Source organism: Miscanthus floridulus, chromosome 16, assembly GCF_019320115.1.
Source record: "Miscanthus floridulus cultivar M001 chromosome 16, ASM1932011v1, whole genome shotgun sequence".
NCBI lineage: Eukaryota > Viridiplantae > Streptophyta > Magnoliopsida > Poales > Poaceae > Miscanthus > Miscanthus floridulus.
The window spans coordinates 15,668,235-15,679,793 of record NC_089595.1 but is presented as its reverse complement, the minus strand read 5'-3'; the positions used below and the strand labels follow the sequence as shown (position 1 = coordinate 15,679,793).

General features: G+C 50.3%; 1 pseudogene; it reads right to left on the bottom strand.

Moving 5' to 3' along the window:
* Positions 1–3,094: 3,094 nt before the first annotated feature.
* Positions 3,095–3,730, bottom strand: LOC136510322 (protein SENSITIVITY TO RED LIGHT REDUCED 1-like; annotated as a pseudogene).
* Between the last annotated feature and the right edge of the window lie 7,829 nt (positions 3,731–11,559).

The window sequence follows — 11,559 nt, the reverse complement described above, 5'->3', positions numbered from 1 at the left end:
AGGGACGACTACGGGCGAGCCTGTATGAGCGCGCCCTGTGTCGTGTCCGAGACCGGCAGGGAGGTCTCCGAATGGGATCCCACCGTAGGGAGGCACCGAGCCACCGAGGCCCAGCGAACGGCCTCGGCACCCACTAGAGAAACCCGCCAGTACTCTTGGAGCGCGTCTCCGGACCGCTAGCCGACCCCCAGCGAACGGGGTACGGGCCTCCACTCGGACTTACCCGATAATAGCTCACCGGAAATGCCGTCGCTCGCGCCCATCGAGGGTAGCATGGCATCTTCCACCCCTCCTTCCGAGCGAAAAGGAAGCACGAGGGTCGTACAAAAAGCCGGGGGAACCCCTGACGGCCCTCTCGCTCTAGGCGGAGGCTAAGGGGCTCTTTCCGCAGCATCGTCGAGGCCCTGCAATCCGAACTCGCACCCACGGGCCCGGCAAACACAATGAAAACCCCTCACTCGAGAGAGAAAAAAGCCCATGAAGAAGTGAAATCACTCCTCCAGGGCCTCGGGGGCTACACCCGGCGGGTGCGCTCGCGCGCACCCACCGAAACCTCGAGTACAAAACACCATCCCAACAGGAACTATCAAGAGCCAATTCTCGTCAGAACCTCAGGGGGAGTGCCTCCACTCCCCCCAAGGCTCGGGGGCTACTGTCGGATACTGTGAGAAGGGGTACCCTAAGCAAGAACCAAAAAACGACTGCTTAGACTTCGTAAAAGTCGAAACCAGCTAAACACCGCTGGCCTCGGCCGATTCTCCGACTCGCCCGAGGCCCCCTCACCGCTGACCTCAGGCGATCCCCCACCCAAGGCCTCGGCCAACCCCCTCTCGTCGCAGGCCTCAGCCGGGCCGCCGACCCTCCGTCTCGCGCGAGGCGGGCTCGGCAGCACTCCGCTGCCTCTTCCTTCACCCGTCCCTCTGACAAAACGTCGTGTCGCATTAACTCAGCCAACTGCTGCCCCTGACATCGGCCGTATGCTCGACACAGTACAGCGGAATGGCCGACGGGACAGGAGGCAGGACTGGGCAGGGGTTACCCGCCACTGTGCTAACCACTATGCACATGGTTGACGCCCATGCCTCACTGTGCTGCCAACTCCTGCTCCGAGAACAACGCAGCGTGGGGAGCCACGTCTGGGATACTATGGCCTCGGAATCAGTACCCAGGACCAATAATTCCCTCCAAGGCCTCGGCAGTTTGCTTCAGGGGCTCGGTAGCCTGAGGATCCATGTCCGTCGAGCCCCCCACGATGGCTCGGCCTCGGCATCTGCAGAGCCACAGCTCCCTACGACGTCATCGCACGATGACCAGCACGTCGCCCGCCATGTCCTGCATCAAGCTGTACTGGAGCCCCACGACGCACAAGATCAAGTATGACCGGCGCGTCACTTCTGCACGACAAGGACGGGGCTACTCCATCGACCATACCACAACAGTGGCCGGCTACAGGGCTCAGACACGCCACCCCCATTTATAGAGCGCTATGTATGGACGTCCCTGGTTCTCCCTTAGAGTATAAAAGGGAGGGACCGGGGCCATTTCTAGGGGGAGGGGAGGAAAGACGAACACACCGATAGAACTATACACTTCTACGCTGCTTGAGAACAACGCCTCAAGCAGCCCGCACCACCCTCGCCGAGACCTGGGGCTAGCTCCCTCTCTCACCTAGCTTGTAACCCCCTACTACGAGCACTCCGGTGCAAGGAACAGAAGATCGATCTCTCAGACTGGACGCAGGGCCTCGATTGCCTGAACCAGTATAAACCTTGTGTCTCTTTGCATCACCATCCGGGATTAGGGGCACGCAGCACAAATTCACTCGTTGGTTGAGGGACCCCCGGTTCCAAAACACCGACACATCTACAACCAAACAGACATGACTTATAAGTCATTGGTTTTTAGTCACCTAACTTAGGGCCCCTTTGGCACGGCTTCACGAGCAGCTTTTGATGAAGCCGTGCCAAACGGACAAAACCAAAACGGCTCACGAGCGGAAGCCGGCGAAAGCCCCTAAGATCCCACTCTCTACACTTCTCCACCGGGGAGAAGCCAAAAATAGCGGCTCATACCGGCTTCTCCTCGTCCCAACAACTAATTTTCCATCATTGTCCCGGGAGGATGAGCAGTGGACGACGTCGATGCGGGGCCGCAGCTGCCGCCGACGGCGCGACGCAGCGGCGGCCATGGGGCCAGGCGCGGTAGCGGCGCGGCGGCGCGCAGGCGCGGTTGGGGCAGCTGGACTCCCTACTCCGCCCCGCCGTCGGCCTCCTGCGCCGCCCCGCCGGTCTTCGGCTCCGCCCCGCCGGCTCCGCGGCCAGCCTCCTGCTCTGCCCGAGAGAGAGAGAGATGGAGGGAGTGGGTGCCGGTAGCTCCTTATCCGAACGCCCGAGAGAGAGAGAGACAGATGGACGGAGTGAGGCCGTTCGGATAAGGAGAAGAAAAGAAGGGAGAAGGAAAGAAAAAGAAAAAAAATAAAGAAAAATAAAGAGAAAAAAGAAAAAAGAAAAAAGAAAAAAGAAAAAAAATATAAGAGTATTTTGGATATTTCACATCTTCTTTACACTAGGAGAAGTCGTTTTGCCAAACGTTTTCGTACAAAATAAGCCAGACTCAGAAAAAACAGACCAAAGGTTTGCAAATTAAAATGACCCATTGCACAGAACTGTTGCAAATACTTTTGTACCACACTCGCATCATGGGGAGTAGTGAGTGATGATGGTGTGTTCCTTGAATACCTAAGCGGAACGAACTTGGCAATGAATATATGTTCAACTTTGCATCTTATCAAGAATCGGATGTTGTCTTAGATATATAAATTTTGGATCTCATTGCTAGGAGCTTGTCTGGCATGAACTGATGCTACCCTTTAGTCCACTGATCCGACTCAGTCTTTAACGCGGATAATACACAACAACACGGTTCAAGCTCTTCAGCAAGTTATTCTATCGGAGCAACAGCCAAGTGCGTAGTTGGCATCTACAACGTGATCCTTGCAATTGGTAGTCAGTAACTCGGTATGCAACATAAAATTTTAAATTTTGAATCTTGATCTACATTGCATCCAATCAAGAAACACACACAGTATATACAACTACAAGATCGCAGTTGCCAGAACAGAGCTTTGGAACTTATTATCTCTATCCTGCAGCAATGCAATGGAGGCGGGCAAGTCGACGTCGTCGTCCTGCAACGCGTACCGGCGGAAGCTGTCGCCGAGCATTCAGTCGCGGCGCAGCTGCGCGGGGGAGCCCCAGCTGGCGGCGAGGAGCGCGCCGTAGAGCGACGCCTCGCAGTGCGGCATGTAGGAGAACGTGGGCCCCTCCGCGCGCTCGGCGGCGGAGAGAACGGGGTCGAAGAGGGCCGCGGGGGCAGCGTCCGGGAGGAGGTCGCAGCGCAGGAGCGCGAGCTGGAGGCGCGCGGCGGGGGAGGACTCGAAGCTGCCGACGCCGAGGAGGGAGAGGTGGGTGGGGCCGAGGCGGCGTCATATTGGGGAGTGCAGGAGGAGGCGGCGGCGGCGGTACCGCGGTAGAGGCGGTGACGCGGGGCGTGGGCGCGCGCGACGAGGCGGGAGACGCGAGCGGGGTCGAGGGAGGCGTCGGAGGGGGGCCACCAGGGGACTGGGGTCACGGGGAGAGGCGGAGGAGCGTCGGGTGGCAGGCGGTGGGTGGGCCCCGCCTCGTCGCCGGCCGCGGCGGCGGACGATGGTCCAGTCGCTGGCGACAGGCATGGGTTGATTTGGGACTGCGAATCGGTGGGATGCTCTCAATCTCATGCCGTCTGATAGGAAAGGTCAACGGTCCAGATTTGGCGCGAAAGATTAGTTGGTGGATTAGATGATGCTCTAGTTCAAGATGATCTGTTGTCTGAGAGTAACTCCTCTCGTGTATCTAAAGTTCTAAACTGTATTATAAATTCAGATATAGCTATTGTAGGCTAAAAATCGACACCAACAACATATCTTGAAAGTTCATCTTCAAAATTAGACGCTCTCTTGTTCATGAACTTGGGTCGCTACAGCAAAAGAGCAAGCAGCCTGTTCGGCAGACCGTAAACGATCGTATACGATCGTGGATTATAAGCTAGAACAGTATTTTTTTCTCACACCAAACTAACCAAACCAGCCAGCAGTAAATAATCCACAATCCAGCCCAGCCAACCGAACAGGCTGAAGATTAGTTGGTTCTTGAACTTGTGTTCTCAGTAGATATGTTTGTGAATTCTTGATCATCTTGCAGGGAGTTGGAGTAGGGTTCCAAGAGGCTAAGGCGGGATGAACCTTCAGAAGCGGAAGTAGCAACCATGTTGAACCAATTAATGGAAGGCTTTGCCCTTCAGCGCAAAAGAAGGTTCGAACATGTATGCTACTCCTGGCCGTCATAGTGATCGGGTGTCAGTAGAAACGCTAATGCTAGTAGTGGATCCGTCTGCCCGGACGCTACGTTTGTAGACCGTGCGACGCCAGCCTAAGACTTCTGCTCCTCCATTTTTAAATAAAAAACATTTCTATCTACTCACTTGCTCCTATCCGCTCATCTGCCACCTCTAGCACTCGACCGTTGGCCCAGCCACGAGCGGGGCGCGTCTGCCTTCGAGGTGCAGCGCTAAGCCGCTGACCCTGCCATGCCACTCCTACAGTGCCGTCGTTGCCATCCCCCATGGCGCCTCCGTCCCCTGCCACGTCTGGGGTGCGCTGGCCCCGGCCGCGGAGCAAGTGCTCGCCCAGGGGTGCTCGCACGCCTTACGCAGGTGCTCACTTGGGCCGCCAAGCAAGTCCTCGCCCAGGGGTGCACCGGCGAGCTCCATGCGCCCCTGCGACATCAGCAATATGACATTGCACACTGAAAATGCATATTGCAAGAGTACGCTTCAAGTGTTTAAGATGTTTCATCTGGATGTTGTAAGTGTTTCTAGTGGATATTGCAAAAGTAAATCGAGATGTTGCATATGTTGCAATGGTTGTATACGTATGTTTCAAGCTTTTGTTACCAATGTTTCTCTAGACGTATGTTGCAAGTATGTTTATCTGAATGTTGCACGTGTTTCACACATATATGTTGCATATGTTTTACCTGGATGTTGCATATATTTTGTAATGTCATTTCAAACGTGTTTAGGTGTTTTTATAAGTGTTTCAGACGTATGTTGCAAGTGTTTCAACTGTTTTTAACCGTATGTTGCAAATGTTTCATTTGGGTGTTCGAAAAGTAAATCGGGTGTTACATCTCCCTTCTCGCCTTCTGCTGCCTCGCGTTGGTGTTTCCTAGTCTTTTCGATGATGGTGATGTTCGGACGACGTGGGCCGCGTGGGAGTGGACGACGTGGGTAAGGCGAGTCGTTCAAGCGTGTAACACCCAAGAAGCGTAGAATGGTAAAAGGTATGACGGTAGTTTTACAGAATGGCAAAAAAATATTTTTTTTATACGTAGCTTGGATGGACATTTTAAAGTTTGACCAAAATTTGAGTTTTAGTGAAATAATTTATACGGTGGATCAGAGTCCATGGATGCAAAGATCTTGTCAAAACGAATCTATTTGACTACTCATGTGCCTTGTTTGAAGTTTGGATCATAAAGCTATCAAATGGACATACGAGATTGAAAAAAGACAAACCCAGTGCTACAGTACTCGCCCCCTCCACTCCCATAGCCGCCTTCCCTCTTTTCCTCCCCATCACGTGATCTCCTTCCTCTCCACCATGGCAGCACCTCGTTCCACCTAGTCTCCCCCTCCAAAGGTGCAAGAAACTCTAGAGTGGATAGCAAAACGGATCAAGGACGACCAGAAGATCAAGGACAGGTACTAGATCGGTGAATTTCCCAACTTCTTCTCGCTATTCTTCAAGAAGAAACCCTAGGTGAGGTTTGATCCTTTGCCATAGCACTTGATTTAAGGTGGATTTGGTGTGGTAGATCGTTAGAAAAGGATTAGGGTTGACCTTTCAATGGTAGACCTCGGATCCATGTGTTTCTACAGTTCTCAGATTTGGTACTATTTCACGATAGTTTTGGGTATTTTAGAGGCCGAATTTATTTTTGAACTGAACTAGGAAGTTGTATAGAACTCTAAGATCTTTCCATGAAGTCCAAGTTCATGATTTTAGGTCAAACAGTTTAGGAGATATGAAATTCTAAAGTCTACTGTACATGTCTGTTAAAAATTCAGAGTAGTCTGGATCTAACGCCTTTTACACCCTCTTCCTGGCTGAATTGAGGCTTTTGATATGAATACAAGTTGTATGTATTTTTATGATATTTCCATAATGGTAAAGAACATAATTTTTGGTTACGTATAACTCCATATATGAATTTTGGAATTTGGCTGTCCTGTTTTACTGTAAGAAACATTCAGTAAAGTTCAGAGCTTTATTATGCGATGTTAGATGCTTCTAATGCAAATCTTCATTATACGAAAGTCATAGAGAATGGACATTTCTATGCTATGATAGAATTGCAGAATTTTTCGTTGGATGGCTTGGGAGATATGGTTTTGTTTAAAGAATGTTGCTGCTGCTAAAGGCAGAACATGTCTGTCAGTTTGTAGGCAGTTTTAGCAATAGTAGATGGCAAATTTTGAACTTTGTTTGAATACCAAAGTTGTAGCTTGTTATGTGTAGATGCTTGTAGAGTATTTACTTGCTATCATCGCTGTTACGGTTTTAAAGATACAAAAAAATCACAAACAGCGCTGCTCCGTTTTACCGGGGGCTGATTTTGACAGTTGTTGGTGTGAACATTGTAATGCTTCATATATTGTTTATGAGTGATATTTGGAGTGTTTGTGTTGAGTTAATTGTTCTAAAATAGGTGGTGTGCTTTGGATCATTCTTAGCTCACGTGTTTGATCTTCAATGAAGGCAAGTAAATGTAGCGGCGGTTTGCTACGGCTTGACATGTTATTTAATCTACCTACACATTGGCATAACATTAACTAAATCAAGGTAATATATCTATGTAAGAGGCCGGTTGGGGGAGGGACTCTAGGGGGCGGCGGCTAGGGTTTAGGGGATGTGGGCATCGGGCTAGAGGGAGGAGAGGCGGCGCTAGGCAGAGAGAGAGAGAGAGAGAGGCACAGGAGAGGAGAGGGGAAGGATAGGGATAAGCCTAAGGCTATTCTTTCTTAACCCTCGATGATTACAATGCTCTTGTATTTATAGTTATGGATAGACTTGCATCTCAAGTAATCTCATCTAATCTTATTTCCTAGATTGATCTTAGATTCTCCGGGATATTGGCACTGGTGGCGTGGCAGAGGACTGTCACACCCACCCCTCGGTGCACCCCTATGGTGGCGCGGTTAGCCAGGGTGTGTCTAGCTTGGGCCTCTCCTGGGCCTATAGTCTGTCCTCCTGGACCCTCCATTAGGCATATGACATCACTCCCCCCTTCTCCGATCAGCGTGTCCTCGCACTAAATCATTGTCTAGTCGGTGATGCCATCGACCAGAAGTTTGCTAGCCCAAGGTAGAAACAAAGTCCAGGTGTTGATGTCGTTTGTTGGTGGAGGTCGTGTTGCAGAAATTGCCTCAAGCCGAACCAGTAGGCAGCCACGGACTGGATCAGCTCTTATCGCATTGTCGCCAAACATGAACTCACCGCTGTTGAAGATGTCCGGGAAGAGGCTTGGTTGGTCAGAGTTGTCGCATAGATCGATTTGGATGCTCCCGACGTGTAGTAGTTGGCAGTCGAGGTCGTTGAGGAAGATGATTGTTGTTGACAAAACGATGCCCTATGGCCATGGGTGCTCTAGGAGTATGGCTGATGGAGAAGTGTTGTGGTTTGGTGTTGTTGGTGGAGGATGTAGACCAAGTGCCAGGAGCCTTATGTTAGCTGGTCCGCCGGGTAACAGTGCGTCCAACAGGTCCACCAGAGCGGTGAAGTTGTTGGGATGTAGGAGTGCCCATCGAAGAGGAGGGGGCCCTTGGTCTATGGACCAAGCGGGTGTCGCCATGCCATTGTTGATGTTAGTGGCGATGTGGCGCAACTTTTGCTATTGTAGTACGGTCTAATGAAGCTCGTTCAAAACTACCCCCAGGTGCTGATGTGGTCGAGGATGTTGGGGCAGTGTGGCCTTCTTGCTTGGCTCATGACACTGTAGAAGAAGTGGTGGTGATGGTGACCGTGGTGTAGCTGTATGATGGCGAGACGCTGGTGTGATGGCCGGTGGTGCTGGTAGTGCGCAGACGGTCGGTGGTGCACGTCGGCGAAGGACGATGGTAAAGGAGATTGTGCGCTCATCCCGCTGGAACGACATCACCCTGGAAGTGAAATCCCACGGGATGCGCCCGATGTCAACCAACCATGGCATCTTGAGGATGACGTCAGTGTTGTTGTCGATGTCGAGGATGAAGGCATTGGTCTAGAACGTCTCTGCGTCAATGCGGACTGGTACGTCTCCTATGGCAAAAATTTCTCATGCGAGACACATGGTTTGCTAGCCACGCACAACTGACTATGGAACGCCAATCACCATGAGGAAGCTGTTGTCAGCATCGTTGTTGTTGATGAGCGTGATGTAGAGGTTGTTCTCGCGTTTGTAGTTATGGATGGGGTGCTCATTGTAGGCGATGTAGATGCTAATCTACTGTCGCTTGTCTAGTGGATCGCCTTGAGTTGGCTGGCCAAAGTACTTGGTGATGCAGTGGCTGGCGTGCTCCGTGTTCGTTGCCAGTTTGATTCCTGTTAGGTGCATGTACCATAGTTGTGTTGTATCTATTAGATGAAAGATTGTATACCCGATTTCCATGTCATTGGGGGCGTCTTGCCCTCTGAAGGACTCGTAGTAGTTGAGCCACGACAGTGGGTCTATCGTGCCATCGGTCGTGGGGAAGGGTAGCTTGGCCTAGCATTGTTGAGGGGTCGACGAAGGTTTGGTTGCCGCCAATTGCGGCGGTTGTTGTGGTGGTATAGGCGCCAAGGGTATTGCATCAGGAGGCACCGTTGCATCTGTTGGTAGGTACGCTGCGGCCTTGCTTGGTCGTTGAAGTGGCTTGAGGAAGACATGTGCTCCAAAGGTTGTTGCCTCCATGTTGAAGATGATGTACCCTTTTTTGTTCCCATTAGAATAGGGCTAGAGGCTGTTGCTATAGCTGAAGGTGACCGGAGCCATGGTCGATGTTGGTGTTGTTAGCTAGGCCATGACGGTTGGCTGTAGTGCTGGTGTTGCTGAGAGGACCGTGCTCTGCGATGGTGGAGGAGTAGGTGCCTGTGGCGTGGTTGGCTAGGTGGCTGGCTAGAGAGGATGACGGTCGGCCTAAGCTAGCTAGATGGCAGGTGGTGTGGCAAAACCGCCCGAAATAGCATACTTAAGGAGGTGCTCGTCTTCCACCATACACTAAGCACCTCGAAAGCAGGCTACAGTGAGCGGTGTTCGTCGGGCACACCCCGAGGGAGAACCCGAAAGATCCACATTTTTCCCAAGGATCCAATAATGAGAACGAGATACAATACCAGTTCATTTCATACATCAGAGTTTCTTAAAAAGTACATTATTACAATACCAAATACCACGGTGTGGAATGATAACAACGGAATTTAAAAATAACATCTAGCGGTAGGGGCGAGGATTCTGGTTGAGCCCACCAGAAGGATCCTCCACACAAAGAGACTCTTCAAGCATCACCTACAACAGGGGTAAATGAACCCTAAGTACACAATGTACTCGCAAGACTTATCCAACTAGTGGGAATAATTTCCTGACTCCAAGGGATGTGATAGGCTTTATGGTTTGCTAGTTTTCTTTAGCAGAAAACAATACTAATAGTGAGTCCTTATTTAAGTATTATTATTAACAACCATATTAAGTTATCATCTAGCCAGTCTATATAAGCACCTGTTCTATTTTCAAGCAAGAGTTGAGCAATCAGTTATATTTCTTCTCCTTTCCACTTTCAGTTCTTACTACGGTGCTAAACCGCAGACAAGCCGTACCGGATTTCCCGGCGATTCATGAATCAATGTGCCCAGCTGGGTGCCCCGAACCACATGCCCCGCTTGTATCCTAGGCACAAGCAGGACCAACCCATCACTCTCCTGTCCCGGGTGTCCAAGTCCCTGTCCAAACTTGGACTCCAAGCCCCCACATCCTGAGTCCCGGACTCCGTGTGGTGCAAGGACCTCTACCATCCCCGCCTCCAATCAGTCGGTCCGGAAAGAGCTGGATCCGCGACAAGAGAGCAACAAGTCTTCCCTGCGCCCATACCCAAGTATGCGCTCGAGACAATAAATCTGTGACTTGCCTAGAGCCATATGCAACGACCGGTCCTTAAACGACACGAACAGGGAAAAGTGTAACCGAGTCATGCCCTATTGGCCGCAGGACGCCACCCCTTACACCCACCAGTACCCAATCCATATCTCTGCCCGGTCACCATTTTTCTTTCCACCATTTTATCATGAGTGTTCATATTTTATCACCTATTTGCGAGTAATGATAGGTTACTCAGGCTATCGGTATCTTGAGCATAGCAGCTACTCGGCCTGTACTAGTATGACTCATGGGTAAGTATATTTATGCAGGTAGTTTCCATAAAATACCTATAACTTAAATGCACATCACATATATATATTTAGTGATCATAAAACTATGGGTTATGCTCCGGGGCTTGTCTTGGGCAGGCACCGGGTCAGCAGGGTCAGCACCAACAGCCTCCTAGGCTCCCTCCTGCACGAGGATCTCCTCCTCGTACTCCTCGATCACCTCGTCGTACTCTGGCTCGCCGACGGGCACGAAGTCTACCAGATCGGGCTCTACATGCATAAAATGACGGTGCAATGCTTAGGAATATGACAATAGCAACTCTTAAAATAATAGTACATCGATTTAACTACTAAGCTAGTGCTACCGACCACGGTGCTAAGCTATCTGAAATATGACATTCATTATTATTATAGCAACTATAGATATTCTTACTCCTAATGCTATATACGATAAAGCAAGAGTAATAGTTATTTTATTTAACATCACATTCTATGGCTACAAAATTTACAGCAAGTACATAACAACTTGGTGGACCTACTGTAAAAGTTTTGTGGCTATATCCATCACTAATTATCCACAAATATTCCTACAATTATTCACCTACCTAATATTCGTTCTCTAGTTTTAAATTTATCACCCAATACTCGCCACAACTAACTAGAATCCAACTGAACTATCTAGTAGATGATATTTTTGCAAACCTAACAAAATTAGTCTCACTATTTTTTAGACAACTACGCAATTTACTATGATTTATCGAAGTTCAATTCATAACTAAAATAAATAAATATTTCTTATTTACTGGAATTAAGGAAACCGAATCCTACCCTTCGGCCCAACTCGCGCTGGCTCAGCCCACGCCGTTTTCCCGCCCGCGCGTGCCAGCAGGCCTCAGCGTGGCCCAACACCGGCGGCCCAAAGCGGGACCACACGCGCCTGGCGCAATCGCAAATAAGCCCTCGATCTATTCGGTATCAACAGCGAGCTCTAAGACACTATTCCCCTAGTCTACGTCTTTACAACCACACCCTCCCCTTTCTTCTTCTTCGCCGTGGAGACATCCCCCGGCAGCTGTGCGTGT